Source organism: Ochotona princeps, chromosome 14, assembly GCF_030435755.1.
Source record: "Ochotona princeps isolate mOchPri1 chromosome 14, mOchPri1.hap1, whole genome shotgun sequence".
Classification (NCBI taxonomy): Eukaryota; Metazoa; Chordata; class Mammalia; order Lagomorpha; family Ochotonidae; genus Ochotona; species Ochotona princeps.
Window position 1 is genome coordinate 54807856 of NC_080845.1, and position 21176 is coordinate 54829031.

Consider the following 21176-nt stretch of genomic DNA (forward strand, 5'->3'; position numbering starts at 1 on the left):
GTGTATAACTTTTAAATGACATTCTTTAGGTTTCTCAGTGCTATTTCTCTATGAAAACTCACTTCTGAAGTGTACAGCCTTCTGGCTTGAATTAGCTCTTTTAACATTTGAATTGTTTAGATTACATTTTTATTTTATTTCATTGTATTTCATAATTTCATGTTACTTCATCTGCAGTATTAATACCAGATTTTATCCCCATTCCAGAAGCATAAAAGGAGAATATGTAATCTCTAACTTTGTCAGTAGAATATAAATTTAGTTGTTTTAATTTTCTATCATTTTCTGTTTTTTTTTAAAGAGATATGTTAAGCTCTCCCATCATTGATTTGTATCAGGTTAGCTATGTATACTTATATATGATTTATTTATTGTAAGGCAGAATGATAGAGAGATACGGTCCTTCTGCTTATTAATTACCTAAATGGCCACAAGTCTGGACTGGGTTGATGCCAGAAGGCAGGAACTTCATCTAGGTCTCTCCCTCGAGTGGCAGGGGCCAAGTATTTGGATGATTTAGTGCTGTTTCCCAGCTGTGTCAGCAGGAAGCTAGATTAGAAGCTTGGAACATTCCAATTTGGACTCCAGTGTAAGATGTCACAAGCAGCAGCTTAACCCGCCATATCCCAGTGCAGGCCCTTCTGTGCATGTATTTTGAAAGTGCAATATTTAGATACTTGATTACCTTTAAAGCAGGAAATACTTTTTAACAGTATGAATTATAACTCTTTATCTTTTTAGTGATCTTTATTTGGAAGTTAGTGGAAAGAAGCAACCAAAATTCATGCATTAAAATATACCTAATGAGGATCTATGTTCATTTCCATCTCAAGCTGCAATCCTTTTCATCAGTTTAAAGAAATCAAAATGTTTTGATCGTTTCATCACTGTAGACACTACTTGAGGGAGAGCTAGAGCTTTTCAAATCTTCTCATTTTCAATCCTTTTCTCATCTTGTATTTTAGTCCTTTAAAGAGCATGGAACAGGTTGAGTGTGTCTGATTTGGCTGGTAAATTAGCAGTTTATCTTTTAAATCTAAATTTTCATCTCTTCGTAGTAATCTTTATTTACATTTGCTGGCTCCCACTCTGGTTCAGTGTGTTCTTCTAGCTTTGATTTGTGCTCTATGTGATTATGTTTCCTTTTTGCTTTCCCCCCGTACTTCTCACTTTCAGGAGCCATCATGTTTTCCGCTGCTGTTGTTTTTTGTTGTACTTCCCACCACAACTGTCTGAAGTCATAAATTACTTATATAGTTTAGCTAACATTTACCTTAAAGTCTTGCTCAAACATCTGATAATCATTTTATGTCAGTGTTTGACACTTATTCTTTACAGATTCCTAAAGAAAACAATAACTTTTCTTAAACGTTTACCATTTCAGTGCTGTATCATTGAAATTGTATGTTCTCTTTTGCTACTAATAGTTCTTCAGCTTCTAGAAAAGCTATTTTAATATGTATTGGAAGGACAGAGACAGAAACAGGGAGTGAAGCAGAGATTGTTGGAGATACAGATGACAGAGACAGAGATAGATTGATTCCAACCACTGGTTCACTCCCCAGATATCTTCAACAACCAAATCTGATTGGGGGGCGGGGGGGGAATGAGGAACCAAGAACTTGGCCCTATTCTCCCACAGGAGAAGCAAGGGCCCAGGTGCTTCAATTATAGCCTGCTGCTTCTTGGACTACACAATAGCAAGAAGCTGAAATCAGTAGCAGGGCTACTGGGATGTGGACATTAATGAGCTGGTTCACTCCCTAAATGTCCTCAGTGGCCACAATAACCAGAGTTGAGTTGATCTGAAGCTGGAAGCCAGGAGCTTTTTCTGGGTCTCCCATTTAGATGCAGGAGCCTAAGACATTGGGCCACGCTTTGCGACCTTCCTAGACTACCATCAGGGAGCTGGATTGACGGTGGAATGGCCAAGACATGAACCAACACCTACTTGGGCTACAGGCAGAGGCTTAGAGTGCTATGCCACAGCACTCACTGATACCCTACTTCTGATCCAGCTTCTTGCTAGTGCACACTCCAGAAGAAGTAGAGTATGGTTCAAGTGCCTGGGCACCTTCTATGCAGGTGGGAGATCTGGACTCATAGCTTAAACCTGGTCTAGCCCTGGCTGCCAAAGACATTTGCAGAGTGAACCAGGACTTGAAAGATCTCTCTGCGTTTCTTTCTGTCCTGCTGCCTTTCAAATAAGGAAAGAAATTCTGGTATATCATGTTGTCTGAGACCACAAGAGTCACAAACTCAGTTTCTCTTCCGTTTCCAGTAATCAGAATGTGCCTGTGGCAGGCTCGGCCTTGCCATACACACCAACTCTGTGTGAAGGCAGCTTGGTTCCAAAAGTTTCAACCTGGAGGGTGCCTCAGATCCCCCAGATGGTCAAGACCACCTCATGAGGTGAGGTGTGGCAGGCCAATGTTTCCAGGCACTCACCCTATGAGCTGCACTCCACATACTCAGCTGTCAAAAGGCTTCCCAACCCTGTCCTCTAGGGTCTTGATAAAGACTTCATTACATAGACAGGATTGGCTAAATCATGATCCCAACATTTGTACCCTACCTTAGGCCCTTGCTGAGCTCTGTAGGACCTAGCAGCCCCCCAGACAATGCACAGGTGTGTAGAAACATCTTTTTCTTCATGACTACCCTGCTTTGGTTATTTTGTTACAGCCATGATCTGATTATTTCAATCACATAATAAGATCCTAATAGATAATGGCAATAGTTTCCTTCTAAGACCAGGTTCATTTCCACAGAAGTCCCAGAGGGAACCCACTGCTTCTCATACTTTAATGTACAGGAAAGTCGTCTGGAAAGCTGGCCCAAACATGCATATTCCTGGACCCGACTGTTGCTGAATCAGAATCTTTGAGGGCCTAGGCACAAGCACTTTTGTTTGTGTAGGACATCTTGAGGGTGTCTTGATCATGCTGAAGAACACAGACATGAGCTGAAGAGATGACGGAATTTCATTCAAGTCTATTTGGTGTATAATGGGAGGGTACTTTAAAAAATGTATGTAAAATGTAAATAGAAGTAAAGCTGACTTTGGTACACAAATATTTGAAAGCCATACATACATGTGCGATTTAGCGTATGTTGCGCTGTCACAACAGAACACCACAAACCAGGTAATTTGTGAACAACAGACATTTATTTCTTACAGCTCCACAGGTGGAGAAATTCAAGATGGCAGGCTGATGTTGAGCTTCTTTGTGCTAGGTCATCCCAGGGCAGAAGGCAGAGGGGAAGAGAGAGTTAATGAGAAAAAAAGATATCTCAACTCATCCCCTTCTCAGGAACCCATTCCCAGGACCACAGAGCCAGGCCTGAGACAGCAGCTCAGTCCACTGTGGGTCAGCCCTCCTGACAAGGCCACTTTTTACAGGTCTTGCGCCTCTCCCCTTGGGGGTCAAGGACTAAGCGATCAGATTCTGAGTGACCCGATTCAAACCATACCGGTGTTATTTTATGAAGAGTTCAGAAGTCTTGCTATGGAAGCAGTAATCTTGCCAACTAACATCTAAAGAAATAGCTCCAAAGTGTTCATTATGGATCTTAAGTTAAAATGATCTTATGAGAGCGTTCCACAAAAACCACACCATTATAGTTTAATGAAGCAGAAAATTACTTCTAATTGGGTCTGTTTCCCAAGCAAAGGCAAAAAAGTCAAGATGTCCATTCATTTATCCATCTATGTCCGGCACTCTGGTAAGCAAAGGAGGACAAAAGACAATGATAGAATAAGCCCTTGACCTCCTTTAGCTGGTCCTCCAGAAGAAAAGGCAAAAACAAACCAGAGAGAAGGGAATCCTAGTCACTGTTGTCATTCTTGCCCTTACACCGCTGTGCCTCAGTCTACCCTATGTTGAAAATGGCTATGTAGTGGTGCTAAACAATAAAGGTAAAATCCATCTGTATATACCCACATGCATGCATGGCAAAATTTTTTCTTAAAAAAAATACATAAACTAAAGATTTAATTCCATTTCCCACAGACTTATTGTCAAGGAGTCTCAGAGGTGGAAAACGCGCGATTTTTAAGCAGATGATGCAATGAATAGATTAGGAGCCTGAAATGTGAAATTTAAGACTCCAAGCCTTAGTACCGCTCTAACAAAATAGTTCAATTCCTCCTCTGTGGCATTGCCCTTCCTCCACACACCTCTCTGTGACATCACTAGGAAAAGGAAAGGTTTGGAGGCTGGATGGTGTGAATTGCTCCCTTTAGCAGGCCACCCCAGGCTAGAGCCGTGTTTCTGATTTTCTCAGTTATCCTAACCGTTCCTCAAGGATCCCAGAGAGATTAAGTTTCAAGAGAAGATTTGATCACAGGTTTTCAAGTAAGATGGAAAGGTGCTAATAAAAGAATTAACATTCCAAACCACATGAGAAAGCAAAGAAAGTAAGAATTAGAATTCCTGCTCACAGCAACTACTATTAGTTTGCCATGTTATTGAATAAAGTTAGGAGACAGCCAAATTGCATATAGAGGGTAAAATAAGCCGTATTTTAAATTTAAGGCTAATTTGCTTTTGCTACATGATGCCAAAAGCGTTCCCCCAGCCAGTACTATGTTACAACCTAACACAGTTGAAATTGCATAAATGGCTTTGCCAATGTTTATATACATTTTCTTTTAGTACCCATAAGTGTGTGTTTCTCAAAACCCAATGCTAGATTTGAAAATAGAACTTGAGGGGAAAAATAGCAATCATCTACTACCCTGCATCCACTACAAACAGGAAGAGACAAAGCTATGTAATTTAGCAGCTGACGTTTGTTTTGCTTCTAAGCTCCTAGTCTCGTATTTCAGAGTCTTGTTTTGTGTAGAACTTCAGAAAGAAGGATGAAGACACGGTTCCTGAACCCATGGCCACTTTAAGAGGATACATCATGCCTGTTAATAATTGTATTCCTCCTCTATTATTGCTAAGAATAATGATGGGTTGGAAGCGTTTGGCCCCCGAGCCGAATTTATCCTGAAATGTTTTCAATTAACTCTTGGCACCAGCAGGAAAAGCATCAAACCTTTCCCAGGCTGAAATATGGAAAATCTGCAGGGAGCATCCCAGCAGGAGAGGAATTTCATTACCAGGAGCACATCATAATCCAGCGACTTCTGCTCTCCCCTTAAGCCCTCCTATTGATAAGGAGTCCCGGGCGATTTTTATGGATTTGCAAAGAGAAATGATTTCATAAGATCTTTTCAGAGAGCTCACTTTGGCCCGGGGCCTTTGAATTATTATCTGCTCACTGATGAAAAAGTGGTCAGACATTTGACTTAACTGTGACTGCTCCAGAAGGGGCTGGGGTGAAGAGCCCCACAGACAGCTGCTCTCTGTGGGCCCCACAGCAGGATCTGACACCCAGCCTGTTTTCCCAAGTCTCCTTCAGAGGCGATGGACTCTTACATCCTGTGTCTCCATGGCCTGCTTAGCAAATACCCAGTGCAATAATCCCCACCCCCTCACCCCCTGCCAGGCAGTGCCTAGAAGAAAGTGATCCACTATGACAGAGTCTACCAATTTTCCAAGGTATAAATCTCTGCCAGCAAAAAACGAAATAGTTCTCTCTGGTGGATGTTGATGGATGGAGGGGATGGTGTTTGGGAGGCTCAATGAAGAAGAGATTGAGGGAATAAAGATATGGGTGCACGGGTTTTTAAACTGGACGACTCTGCTCAAGCTCCAGCTCCTCCCCAGCGTCTGGGTTCCATCCTTGTACATGGCACAGCACATGAAAATGAGCTTATGGAGTCACACAGTACTACCTGTGAAATGTCCAGGGGTGCTACATTACAAAGCTGTATGGAAAAGCACAACATCAATGAGGCCCAGCATGTTGGCATAGGAGCCTAATCCTCCATCTGTAGTGCCAGCATCCCATATGGGCACCAGCTCATATCCCAGCTGCTCCACTTCCAATCCAGTTTCCTGCATGTGACCTGAGAAAGCAGTAAAGTTTGGCTCAAATCCTTGCAACTAATCCTGCACACATGTGGGAAACCTGTAGGATGCTCCTGACTGTTTCAGACTGGCCCTGCTCTGTCCATTGTGGCCATTTTAGGAGTGAATGAGCAGATACAGGATTTTCTCCAACTCTGTAAATTTGTTATTTGTGTGTATATATATATGTATGTATATATATATATATATACACATATATACAATCAGTACATACATATATATACAATCACAGATATATAATCTGTAATATATATATTAAAAAGGTATATGTGTGTGTATGTGCATATACATTTTTTAAAAGTATAGCATCAAAATACTTGACCAGTACTCCTCAAAATACAACAAGGTCTGAGAAGTGATGACAGCCAAGAGAAGCCCCAGGAAAAATGGCACGCCAGTAGATACATCCTGAAAGGAATTCTGGGAAGAAAGATCATTGGACAGGGGCCAGCATTCTGCCATAGAAGATAACACAGCTGCCTGCAATGCTGGCATCCATCTGGTTGCCAACCTGTGTCCCAGTTGTTCTGCTTCCAATCCAGCTCCCTGCTAATGTCCTGGGAAGAGTGCTGGAGGATGGCCCAAGTCCCTGGGACCCTGCTATCCATGCAATGGACCTGGCGGTCATCTGGGAATGAACCAGCAAATACAAGGTACCTGCTCTCCCTCTCTCTGTAACTATCACTCTCAAATGAATAAATACCTCTTTTTAAAAAAAGACAAAGAAAGATTACTAGGCAAAAGGAAATTTGCATAAATTTTCAATTGAAGTTCAGAATAACATATCCACATGGGTTCACTGATTATAGCAAATACGTCATACAAATGGAAGGAAGTCTTGGAGATAGAGATGTCTGGGAACTCTTTTCTGCTATTCCTCAATTTTCGTATAATTCTAAAAGTATTTGTCTATTAAAAACAAATGAACAAGGCCAGACATAAGGTCTACCTGGCGATTAAAATATTGGTTGTCACACCTGTTTCCCATTTTATAGTTCTTGGGTAAAAACCCCAGCTCTGTTCTTGTTTCCAGTTGCCTGCTAATGTGTGTCCTGGAAGGCAACAATGATAACTTGAGTAATTTGGCACCTGCAGCCATATGTGAGACCCAGTTGAGATCACTCATCCTGGCTTTGGCCCAGTCCACCCTCAACCATTATGGACATTTAGGGAGTGAACCAGTAATTGCAAGGTCTCTTTCTGTATCTCAAATAATAAACAAACAAATAGGGAAGCAAAACATTAGTTGAAAATATAAAATGAGCTTTCATGGATTGTATTTCATTCTAACTCTCATTCTAATAAAAGCAGGATTTTTGGTTTTTTTCTTTTTTTTTAGAATAGAATTGTTGGAGAAAGAAGAGCATTTGATACATGCCTACACAAAGAGAGAGAGAGAAAGGAAGAGGAAGAAGAATAGAGGGAGAGAGAGGCAGCAAGCTGGTACCTCATGTGGCTTCCTTACAGTCAAAGTTCAGTGTGCTTGGGCTCAGGGATGCCAAGAGCCCTCATCTACTCAATCCCTTCCCTGCCCAGCCGCCACCCTCCAGTGAATAGCTCCAGGTCCCCTCCAGCTGGGCCTACTCTTTCCAATCCAGTTGCCTACAGGCGCCTCCTTCTCAGACCATCACTTGGATTTGAAAAAGAAAACAAAACTTCCTAACTGGTCTGTCACTGATGGCTCTTCCCCACTTCACTCCACCTAGCATTGCAGACTGACAGTGAGGCCTGGGCTCACTGGGTGGCCTGGGCAGGCAAGGGAAGAGTGCTAAGTCTCTCCTCCCTCCTCTCCCCACGTGTCCCATTCCCTGAGTGCTGCACTTCTTTCTTACAGCTGTCACATCTATCTTGTCCTTCCGTGTTGTATTCGTCACTCTTTTCTGGCCCTGTAAGTCTACAATGACTTTCATTTTTCCATTTTTGCAAATTCATCTGGCTTCTGATCAGAAAACCTTTCCTTGATACCATTTGTGCTGAATGACATGTACGTTTGCTTAACACCATGTGGTCTGGCTCGCTTTGCCTTTTCCAAAGCAGCCATTCTCAACAGGCATCTAGACTATGTGAAAGAGTTGCTAAAATGCAGATTTCTGGACCAAGCCCCCTGTTTGGGAGGTTTAGATGAGAGGCCTGAGGCTCACCCTTTGGCATCACAGCTTGGTAATTCCAACTCCAAACCTTACTGTCCAGATTTCAGCATCTTTCACTCCTTTTTTTTCAACCTTTATTAATTCTCCCACTCATAACTCCCAGGTAGCCATCATGGCTCCATTTTGTATTCACACTTCTGGTTTGCTCATGTTCTGTTCTGTTTCTTACATTAACTTTCCCCTCCCAGTAAGCCCTTGTTTTTCACTCTTTGAAGCCCATTTTTGGGGTCTTCCTCTTGCCAGCTTTTTTCTAAGTCAACCCATCTTCCCCTTTAGAGTCAAAGAGCATCAAGTAATCAAGACTACTCAACCTACCAACCAAGCAGTTCCGTTAGAAGCACAATTAAGATGCACGCTATTCTTCATATAACATAGCCATGAACATTCACCTGCACTGCTAATCCTACTGAACCAGAATCTCCAGATGTGGAACCCAAGAGATCAGGTGTTTCAAAGTCTAGAACCCTAAACTAGTAGCTTACAGGTGATTTGATAATGAACAACCTGTACTTGTGTCTTTTGTTTTCTCAACAGCCATCAACTGAATGCCCTGTTGTTGGCTTCTGTCTCCTACTCTGCTAAAATGGTTTTCTTGGATGTTGTCAATGATTTATACTTAATAAGCCAAAAAGTTTGCCCATTATTGATGAAAGCTTTTTCCTTATTCCCTTTTCATCCTTGGACTTTTCTGGCATTGAGTTTATCTGGTTCTGCTAGGGGTCATCACTTCTCAAACTTTTCTCTAAGCACAAGTGTGCTGTTTATGCTAATTCCTGGTAATCATCCCACCCTATAATGTAAACTTTGCTAAAATTGCTATGTTTTTGTCTTTGTGTTTGTTCTCTTTGCAAATTTTATCTGCTTTTACTCTAATTTCTTGCGTCTGTGCAAATGATTTTTAGTGCTGTGTTTCTGGCTCAGCCTTTCTTAAGATGACTCTTTCAATAGGTGTCTCCACAACCATCCTCCTCATTCTAACATGATGTCAACTGTTTCTGTCTCCTTGACTTGATCCACACCATATAACGGGTGTAAGAATCTTGCCAATACTGGCTTCTTTTAGGAATCACTTCCATTCTCCCATTTATTTGTATTGTGATCCCAATTCAGAGCTGATGTTGCCACACTAATATCTTGGTCAGTGAATCTTTTGCACAAACTAATGCTTGCCCACTCTTTCCCACAAACTATAATCAGATGTATATGCCTGATAATGCTCACTTAAATCTATATAATTTTAGCCTGAAGATCTGTAGCAGTGGTCACAAATACAAAAAATAGAAGATGAAGTGTGAAGTACTAAAGTCAGGATCATGCAAAAATAAACCTTAGAGGGCCTGGCGGCATGGCCTAGCGGCTTAAATCCTTGCCTTGAACGCCCTGGGATCCCATATGAGCACTGGTTCTAATCCTGGCAGCTCCACTTCCCATCCAGCTCCCTGCCTGTGGCCTGGGAAAGCAGACGAGGATAGCCCAAAGCTTTGGGACCCTGCACCTGCGTGGGAGACCTGGAAGAAGTTCCTGGTTTCTGGTTTCTGATCGGCACAGCACCGGCCCGTTGCGGTCACTTGGGAGTGAATCACCGGACAGGAGATCTTCCTCTCTGTCTCTCCTCCTCTCTGTATATCAGACTTTGTAATAAAATAAGTAAATCTTTAAAGAAAAATAAACCTTAGAATGGAAGATCACGACCTAGCAGAAATCGATTGCAATTGAGCAAATCATGGTATTTAATCCATGGCAGAATCATGCTGAATATCCTGGGAGCAAAGAGAAAAGGAACAGATTATTCCATCTTCTGCAAAGACAGAGCTTAAGAGTTTCTCAGAAGCCACAAAAACTCTGGCACTTTATTTGAGAATAAATTTCACAAGTGATGTTGGCTTCAAAGGTGTAACTAAGGTCATTCTTCTAAAGCAGAGCTCTGTTTACACTGTTTTCCTCGTAAAAACTTTTACAAATATCTTTTCAACATTGAAATAACCATGTCTCTGAGGATTATTTTGGCTACTCTGGACTCTATATATTTTCATGAAGACTTTTATCTTTAATTATTTCTGTTTGCTTGTTTGAAAAGCAGAGAGAAAGAGACAAAGGCAGATCTCTCATTTATCAGTTCATCCCTCAAATACTTACAACCGTTAGGGCTTGGCAGGTCAAAGCCAGATGCCTGAAAACCCAGGCAGGTCACAATCTGAGTGCCAGAGACGCACCCAGCTGAGCTATGACTGGCTTTATTTCCTTGTGTGCGTTAACATGAAGCTGGAGTCAGGAGCAGAGCAGGGACTAGAACCCAGGCATTCTGATCCCGATTGCTGTCTTCATCACTGCTCTAAGCATCTGTCTCCTAAGAATTTTATAATCAGCTCTTCAGTTTCTACAAAAAGAAACACTGATACTCCAATAAGGATTGTGTTAATACGGTAGATTAATTTAGAGTGCATATTTATTTTAACTGTCCACATGCATTCAAATCCATGAACGCATTCATTTATTTGGATAGCCTTTAATTTCTTTCAATAAATGCATGCATTCCAATTGTCAAGTTCTGTTACATTTATTACTTGGTATTTTGAGATGCTCTTCTACTGGAATAATTTTCTTAATTTTATTTTTGTTTTTGGAAATGTTCATTGCTAGTGTGGAGAAACACAATTGATTGTTTCCCCAATGATCTTGCCTTTTGCAACCTCCCTGCATTTGATGATTACTTCTAAAATTTTTGTGGATTCTTTAGGATTTTCTACATTCAACCTTATGTTAGAGTAAGTTGAGCAAGTTAATGCAGGGTAACACAGCAAGTTAAGAGGCCTGTTGAGAAAGGCATATATTGTATCAGATGATATTGAGTTCCACCTTTGCTTCCCATCCAGGTTCCTGTTAATGCCCCTAAGAGGCATCAAAAGAGGGTTCAGGTTCTTGAGTCCCTTACCTACACAAGTTACCAGCCTTGGATTTGTAGGCATTTGGGAAGATCAGTGTATTGAAATAATTTATTAGTATAAAATTGACTCAAATGACAATAACAGACATTCCTTTGTTATTTTTAACAGGATACTAAGCTACTAAATTTAGGAGTTTGTATACTTTTAAAAAGATTCATTTGGTTGAAAGGCAGAGAAACAGAAAAAGAAAGAGAATCTTCCATCAGCTAGTTTTTTCCCAAGATGGCCACAAGCGCCAATGGCCAGGCCTGACCAAAGCCAAAAGTCAGGAGCCTCATCTGGTTTTTCCATGTGAGTAGCAAGTTCCAAGATACTTGGGCCATCCTCCCCTGCTTTCCGAAGCTCCCTGTTAATACAGGGAGCTGGGCTGGTAATGGACCATCAGGGACTTGAACCAGTGCTTATATGAGATGCAAGAGTCGTAGGCAGTGGTTTCATCTGTGTACCACAACACTAGCCCCAGACATTTGTTTTTTGCTTCTATTCTTAAAAGGAAAACATTTAGATTATAATCATTAAGTATGATGTCAGATTTGGCGTTTTCGTATATGGCTTACACTGGGTTGGGGAAGTTCCCTTTATTTTAGTTTGTTGAGTTTTGTTTTGTTTTGCTTGTTTTTTCACCATGAAAAGCTGCTGGGTTGTGTTAAATGCTTTTTCTGCATTCACTGCATGCACAGAGATGTGGTTTGTGGTCTTTATTCTGTCTACATAATTGATTTTCAGATATTAAACAAATCTTGCATTTCTGGAATAAATCGTACTTGGTCATGATGAATAATCTTTCTACAGTTGTTGAATTCAGTTTGCTAGTACTTTGCTGAGGGTTTTGGCACCTACATTCATAAGAAATCTTAATCTATAGTTTTCTTTTCTTGTGATGTCTTTATATTTGTTATCAAGTTAATACTGTTCCTGTGGAAGGAGTTGCGGCTTTTAAGATTCCCTATTGTAACGTTTGACGTTTCATAATATGTTTAGGGGTGAATTTCCTATTTGCAGTTTTTGAGTTCCTCACAATTAAATACTTCTCACTAAATTTGAGAAATGTCTTGGCTATCATTTCTTCAGGTATTCTATCAATCCCTAACTTCTTCTATGGCTCACTTATTTTGCTGGACTTTCTTCATGTGCTACTATAAATTTTAAATATAGTTTCCTGAAATCTGTTGAATGGATTTGTAATATGTGACTACAAGTCTTTGTCTAGTAACCATATTTCCCTGTTTGTTTGTCTTATCACTTTTTTTGAAAGTTGAACAGTTTAGATAATAAAATGTGATAGCTGTGGAAATTAGATCACCCGTATCCCAACCACGTTTTGATTTTTTGCCTTGTTGTTCTTATTGCTGCTTGCTAATGTAGTGACTTTCCTGAATTAATCTTGTAAAATCTATATTCCCTGTCTTGTGGAGTTACTGAAGCTTTTATTTACCATTTACTTATTTGTGTATTTATTTATTCTCAGTGTAATAGTCAACTAATGATGGATCAGAGATTTTCTTACTGGTCTTCAATCAATGTGTCTTTCACATCTTGGCTAGGGGCTCTCAGTGTGCATGAAACACACTCAGTCCTGTAGCATTCTACAGTTCTACCTTAGCCTTCACTTACTGCTTGTTCAGGGCCTCCAGGTCAAATATGAGCTTTTGTGGTCTTTTTGTTATGCACACATCCTGGTGGGTATCTAATTTTGCAAAGCCCCAGAATATGTTAGAGTTTTTAGAAACTTCCTATGAATTCATTTTTAGATCTTCCCCTTGGGTTTTAGCAAGTCCCCTGTTTTGTATAAGTGGTCAAGTGGCCTTAGGCACCTGCAGTCTTAAGGAGGATTATTTTTAATAAATACTCTGAGGTTAGGGTTTTTCCTGTGGAACAATCTCCAAGTAATGTCAAATGTGACACGCTCCTGTAAATGTGCTTTTCTAAGAAGCTGCAAGATAGATCAAATGGTGACAATGTTCTAGAAATGGGACTGTATGCTTGACTGTCTTCTTATAGTGGTTCTATTGTGGTTGTGTGGATGTTGATTTTCAAAGCTCCTGTGAAGGTGTGACAGGTTAAAAATGTGTCAACTTTGTCATTCTGAACACTATTCAGTAATTTTTCTTGCATAACACACTCTTCAGATTGTTGCCATTTTTGATTGATTTCCAGAGTTGCAAAAATGACAATTTTCATTAGTTTTATTATTTTCACCAATAATAACTTTTATTATTGGTGGTGATGGTACACTACTGCAGAAAACCTACATCCCAGTGAAATTCTGAAACCTGATTTTTCACATCTGGAATGGTTTGGGATGAGCCAGAGTCCAGTTCCTGTAATGATTAATGGATTCCTGGTACTGGCATTTTCCTTATTCTGATCATTTCCGTAAACAGAACTATTCAATAGCTTCATTATCCAAGCTTTTCTCACACACCAAGAGTGGAAGTAACCATAGGGAATGTCTCCTTTCACTCACTTAGCAGAGATGTCAACAGTAAACCCTTGAAGACCATAGAGTTATTCTGAAGCTAGTTGAGTAGCCATCTGTGGGGAGTGGGGTGCTGAAGCTGCTCCCCAGAATAGGAAAGCTGGAATAGAAGGGGCTGTTGCAAGATGGTGGCTGGCCCAGGGCCAGGAGGCGGAAATGGTCTCACCAGCAGGTAAACAGGAAGTCACAGGGATAGGCTAACGCCCTCGCTGTGATTACTGGCCTATCACGTAGCGCCAAGTGGACCCACGGGGAGAAGTGATTGGTGGAGAACTATATAAAAGTAGCCAGTAAAAGCTAGGCAGGGAGACTGGGATGGACAGCCAACTGGGAGGATGATGGAGGGGACGGGTGAACGGAAGGTGGAGAGAGAGAGAAATACCGGAGGAGGGAGAAGAAGAAGGGGCGGGAGGAAGGGTGCCGGAGGGAGAGCTGTAGAAGCAGGGAGGAAAGCTTAGACGAATGGAGACTGGAGCAGCAGAGATAAGGATTTAAACACAGCCGCTTTTGGCAGTGAGGGGTCTGGTTGCAGTTCCAGTTTCTCCCGGACCCTCAAGAGTGTGCCTCATCATTTTAGTGTTGCTGCTGCTGGGCGGTGGCAGCCATCAAACTGTCTTAAAGTTAGCTCCTCCTTACTTTCCTCTGGTTGAAAAAAGGTTAAGCTACAGAACTGATTAAACTCAGATAAGAAAGTAAATACATATTGAAAATATTAAAGCCTATCAGAGTTTTTTTTTTCAGGGATATGATTTTGCTTCATGTACCTGTCACAGGAAAATAATATTCACATCCTAGCTCTGTGACTTATATGACTAAAGGGGCTTGGCCAAATGGATTAAGTTAATCATCTTGAGATGATTAACTTAATGATTAAGATTATTCTAAACCGGATTGGCCAAATGTAACACCATAAGGGTCATTATAGATGGAGGAAAAAGACAAGGGAGTTTACGGCCAGCGAAGGAGCTTTGGAGGAGTTTGAAGTCAGAGGAATTTAGAAGGGAAGAGACCATGTACCATGCCAGCCTGCAGACTTTATAGCACTTGATTTTAGATTCACGAGATTCATTTAGGATTTTTTTGACCTATAGAGTTGCAAGATAGTAGGATTGTGTTAAGTCAACAAATTTATAATCTCTTAAGTAGGAATTGAAACCTAAGTCAATGCTTTTGTATGTTTACCTTGTATAGACAAGTCTACATTTACTTGCTAAGCAGTGGCTGTAGCTCTGCATCCTAGTGATAAAATACTTTCAGAGGAAAGAAATTAGAAAAGGAAGAGTGAAGATATGAGAGGGTAAGAGAGCAGGAGCATGCTGAGCAGTTTAAATCACACCCTTGTGCAGACCCAATCACCTCAATGAGTACAATGGGTGTGAACACAAAGCCTAAGACTGTTATTAAAATTTCTCATATGCTTAACTTATGTATTGGAGATATGTAATCTCCTGATCAGTGACTTCTCTGTGTGAAAGGTATGGCCCAATTGGACTAATAGTCTTAGTTCCATTAGCTGTCAAATCTGCCTTGCTGTGTTGCTAATCTCTAGCATCATTGCCAAAGACAATACAAAATATGAATTAAATTTGTTCCACCCTCTCTTCTGTTCCAAAAGCTGCATGCGAAGACTCTGCCTACTGAAAAACAATTTACCAGAGATTCTGTTAACATTGCATGTGAAAGGATGTGGGATGGAGAAAAATGTCCAGTCACTCCTGGGTGCTCCCAGAAACAATTAGGATGGAAATTATCCATGAGACTAGTAATAGTCCCAGTGTGGAGAAAAAAAAAAAGATGAACATCATGTCTAATGAAAACTGCTAACTCTTACGAATTTAGGCCTTGAGACAGGTGTTTAGCTGAGCAGTTAAGAAGTCAACTTGTCCTATCTGATTTTTGACTCAGACTTCCAGTTCCAGTTTTCTGCTACTATAGATCCTCTCAAGCATCAGACCTGGATTGAGTAGCAGTTCCCAGGTTGGGCTACAGAGCTGCCCCAGCTGTTGTAAGCAGATGTGCTGGGGATGTGGTAAGGAGGAAGAAGGGGAGAAAATGCATGATGTGGTTTTTCCAGGAGGAAAGCCTCTTCTTTAAAATATACTTTTTTACCTTCCAAGCTAACAATCATGAAGCATATTTCTGCTTCACAAGTAACCTGATGCTTAGCCTGGACGTTTTTTTCCATCCTTCATTTCTTTGTGAACAGACCTCCAGTGAAACACACACTTAAATACGTGGTCCCCCCACATTTATGCCTCTGCCAATTCTTCCCTCACATGTAAACTTTAGGAAGTTGCACTCTAAATGCTTCTCAAATCCAAGCTGCCACTTTGATTTCATCAAATCAAGCTCTTGTTGAGATCAAACCTTTGAAATGAGAAAAGATTTTTAATCCATTTACACCAGATGGGGTCCAACTCTTGCAGTCTGGAGAGCTACAGGATTAGGATTTCTGAAACCTTTTCCATGCTCTTACCTCCCACATACCCAGCATATTTTATAGCTTCTTTAATCATATTATATCAGCACTTGCATTTGAACAAAATCAAGATAAAAATGTTCTTTCTAAGCCAGACTTGCTGTAACTATTGGGCTACTTTAGTGATGAACTGCTGTCTTTCACTCAACAAATGAAAGTGAAAACAGGACTTAACTGAAAATAAGCTGGATGCTAACTAACCCTTTCAGGCAGGCTGACAAAAATAAGGACATAGCAGAAGTTATACAAGAAAGACAGTTTTGGAATAAATTTTAGACATCTATACAGAAGATAAGTGAAGAAAAGTAGCACACATTTATTCAACTATAGATACTGAAATTCTGAGATTTAAAAAAATCCTCCTGTTTTCATCATCATGAAGATAGGCATAATGCTCATGACAGCACCTGACTTTGATTTGGCTTTCTGACAATTGGCACCTGGAGGAATGATTAAAGGCAAATTGTAGCTCTTTGCCTTTCCTACTGCTGGTGTGTGTCAGAGAATGGGGTATTATCCTTCATGTGCTCAGTTCAAACAAGACTGGAAGGCAACTAGTGAAGTTCTGTGCTGCACAAATCCCCCAGCATGAGTAGTGTGGGCTCAATCGCAAGCAGTGTTGCATTCATTTGGAATCTCCATGACAGGCACACACTTCGCTGCAGAGCCTGCTTTGTGACCAGGACACTCACTACCTGTGGGAAGGAGCCTGGTGAGGCCATTTGTCATTTATGCCATTTACAGCACACTGAAGTCCTCTAGCACCATCTCAAGCTTACACAACTGAATGTTAGTGTTCTTTTTAAGGTTTTATTGTTTTGGGATTAACAAGCAGTTAGTTTGCATGTGTCCAGTAATATCTAAGAAATATGCCTCAATGAGCCCCGTGCGGTAAAGTCTTCACCTTGTATGCACCGGGATCTCATGTGGCCACCGCTACTAATCCTGGCAGCCCCGCTTCCCATCCAGCTCCCTGCTTATGGTCTGGGAAGGTAATCGAGGATGGCCCAAAGCTTTGGGACCCTACACCTACATGAGAGTCCTGGAAGAGGTTCCTGGCTCCTGGCTTCGGATCGGCACAGCTCTGGTCATTGCAGTCACTTGGGAGTGAGTCATCAGACTGAAGATCTTTCTCTCTCTCTTTCCTTCTCTCTGTATATCTGAATTTCCAATAAAAATAAAATGAATCTTAAAAAAAATGCCTTAGGAATATGAAAACTTGGCCAAGAGTAACAACACGAAGGGAAGAGAAGCTTCTAAGCGAACCCACAAGAAGATATCTACAAGTACAGCATTAGGTCTTGACATGCAGCTTTTCATTACAAGAGCCCTGCGTAATTTGATCAAGATGATCTCAAGTCCTCCAGAAGTCACTGGAAGGTCAAGATGCCTTGGGCGCTTGGGCTGCCAGTGACTCACTCCAGTGCTCTGCCGTGTCCCTGCTGTGCCCTTTCCTGTGGGCCCACTCATCCCAGTTGCTGCTGGGGTAGAGCCTGGCAACCAGTGACCCTTGGGAATCCCCTGCACCCATAATGCAAAAGTGGGGACATAAATGCCACCGTTCCGTTGCCACTCACTTGGGGTCACTCTGAGGGATTTGCCTGACCTCCATTCCCTGAGTTCCTGGTAAGAGAGAAGGAGCTGTCTCATGTTAGCTGGCTCAGTAGTGCTTGCCCATCCCCGGGTCACATTCCACCTCTGTTGGTGTACCACTACCTCCCCAAATGCAACATGCCCTCAGGTCTTCTCTAGGGCTGTTTCTAAGAGAGACCATCCTTCTAGAATTACTGCCAGGAAATAACGGTCTGCCATCCCTAGCATCGATGACTCAATCAACCCGACAGAAAATACGTGAAAAAACGATCATGTACAGACTGCTTCTCTTTCCACTATTCTCTAAATTATAGAGTATAACTACTCTTTTTAAAATTATTTATTTGAAAGGCAGGGTGATGGGAGAGTCAGGGAGACAGAGAGAGAAAGAGATCTTTTATTCACTGGTTCACTACTCAAATGGCTGCCACAGCAGGGACTTGGCCAGGCTGAAGCCAGGAGTCTGGAATTCCTTTTGGATGTTCTACTTGGGTGGTTGGGGTCCAAGTACGTGGGCCATCCTCTACTGCTTTCCCAGAGACATAAGCAAGGAGCTGGATAGGAATTGGAGCAACTGGGATTAATAGTATCTCAAGTGGTGGCTTAACTCGCTGCATCACAATGCCAGTTCCTGTTTAACAATTCTTCATGTTGAGTTTGGTTTCAGAAGGGATTTAGAAGAGTTATACGTATGTGGAAGCATGTGTGCAGGTTCTATGCAAATACCACCATTTTCTGGAAGGGACCCCAGCCTCTGGGAACTTTGGTATCTGAGGCGTATCCTGGAGCCGAGGACCCTGTGGGTACAGAGCCCAAATGCATGTGGTTTTCCTGGTCCTTAAGAGGTTACCAGAAATGGATTAGAACTTTGAGAGGTTTTGGAAAGACTGTGACCAGGCCACAACTGTGCAGTCTGGGAAGAGTGCACAGAACTCTTTCTGAGATAAAACTTCACTTTAGTGACTGAGTAGACACAAAACACAAGCAAAAGGTTCCTTGCTTCTTGCCCCAGAACCTCATTTCCAACCTGCAGAAAGTAGCCCTCTCTCTGGGCATCCAGGGGCAAGGAGATACAAGTGCAAGCAGCTGTACGGTGCACAAGGATCCTCTCCAGCTCCCTCTGTCTTGGGGATCAGTGGGAGCCCAAGAAAGAGGTCCCCTTCCAACATGGCTGTCACCTGAGGCCCCTGATCACTGACCAAAAGATTATTTGACCTTTGCTTCATAGATCAAAAGAATCATTCTCCTTTCTGAGAAGAGCAGCCAGGGAATGGAGCCCAGTGTAGGGACAGCAAACACCCAGTAAACACCTTGCAGGCTCTGGGGAGACCAACAGCACACAGGCCCCTTACCTCTCTGGGAGGAGGGTGGAAGGAATTGCACCTCACAGGGTGCTGTGGGGCATCCGCTCTTGGAGGGAAGTGGCTTGCTTCACTCAGATGGATTTTTCTATCTTTTTTTTTTTTCCTGTTTAGCAGGAAAGCCTATATGTGAATGCTGTTAAAGACTTCACTTTCTCCTCTCTAAATTATCCACGCGGTGCAGAGGGGGCTGTGTGGGTTAAGAGGTCATGTATGTTAGGGTCACCCGCAGGCAAAACAGGGAAGGGGCTGGCTGGGAACCCACCCCAAGCCCCAGAAAAGAGCAATAAGCGCTGAATCCTGCCACAGCGATGCTTTAACTTGGGAGGGGCACCGAGTCTGGCCTCCTGCTCCTGACCTTGGGGAGGAGGGGAGGAGAGGCAAAGGAGGTGGAGCAGGGAACCCCTTCTAGCAAGGCTAGGCTAGGCAGAGACCGGGGTGTGAGCTAGGAGAAGGGCAAAAGGAGGGGGGCATCTGGGTTCTCAGACAGGGCTGGTGCATCCATTTGGAGGTGTCCCCTCTGCTCCAGCAGAGAAGGAGCCAAAAAAAGCAAAAAAGGTGTATGCTGTACAAAAGGCCCCCGTGGGGCCCGCCCCACGCTGAAAGACTCCCAGTGCCTTCATTTGTGGAGTTTCCAGAGCTCGGCCACAAGCCCAGCCCGTGGGGGCCCACTTCTGCCAGCGGGGGAGTCCGCGGGGTGGGGGTGGGAAGCGACCCGGCGAGAGCGGGGCGGGCTGGGGGAGGGGAAGGAGAAGAAAGGGGAAAACCCCCTTGCTGACACGGGGCATAACTTAATTTTCACGGTGCTGGGACAGCTGTGTCGTGTAATCCGCCGTGGCACGCCGTTAAAGCTTCAATGACTTTAGTGACCCAGAAGGGAGACTCGGACCGTGGAGAGGCTTTTGAAAAGAAGTGGTGATCTTTCACGATTTATGAGCTTGTCTTAAAGAAACAGACTCCACTCAAGTTAAATTAATCACCCTTTGCAGGGTGCAGGAGGAACGGAGGCCCAGTGCGACGCGATGCGCGGGTCCCCGCGAGAAGCGGCTGCGGTGGCCGAGGGGGCGCACCTACGGTTTGCTGCGCTGCTCCTGGCGCGCGTCTGTGCCCAGGGCTGGGCTTGCTGCCCTGCTCCTGGCGCGCGTCTGTGCCCAGGGCTGGGGTCGGGGCTCGGCGTGCTGGGGCGCACAGCCCCTTCCTCCCTCTTCCCCGCCCCCAGGGAAGCCCGAGGGTGGAGGTGGGGGTGGGAGGAGGTCAGCGCGAGGGATGGCTGGCTAGGGTTGGGAGTGGGAGCTGGCTGGTCTGTCGGGGGAGGAAAGGCCGCATTCACCATCCTGGACTTGCCTGCTTTGTGCCAGAAGAAAAAAGAAACCAGGAGAAATATAAGGCAGTTCACACGCTGATGAAACGCGAGACCTCCCGCGTGATTAAACCGCTGAAAGGAACGGAACCATTGGGTCCGCCCTCATCTTCCATATTTCTGAGAACAAAACCGAAGCCCCTCAGTCTGATGCGCATATGCTCCCTGTTTAAAACCTTGGCCACCCTCCCCCGCTGACACCCCCTCTCCCGCCCCCAACAGGGGCATTTTGCCCCAACTCACAGTCCATGGTCCTGGAGGGCTTGAATGTCCTGTAACAGAATAATTAGCACCCTCCCTTAGACACTTCCCACAACCTCACACTGTCCCCTGGGCAATGTAATGACCCGGGCAAGGGACAGCGACCGGTGGCAAGGGGCTCCCAACGCAAGGCCTTCTTTTCTGTGGAGGCGCCTTGCCCTTGGCACCTGCTCCTTGAACCCGGCCTTCAACGTGTTCTGTTCTCTGGTTCCAGTGCTCCTAAGCTTCTTCAGGGAGCTGCACCACAGCGAAATCATTGGCTGGGGATGGAAATGGGATCCAGTCCAGCCAGAGCAATGGCCAAGCTAGGAACCATGGTGAATTTGCTCTTCATATATATATGAATATATAACATACTAATATATGTATGTTGAATATTAACATACACATACATTTTAGTAATACACAGATTGAGCAATCCCTAATCCAAAAATCCGAAATCTAGAAATGTCCTAAGCTTTGTGCTCAAGAAGTTTGGGGTTTTGCAACTTTGAATCTCAGGTTCTGGAATCTGGGTCGCTCAACTGGATAATGAATATCTATACAGATATTCCCAGATCCAAA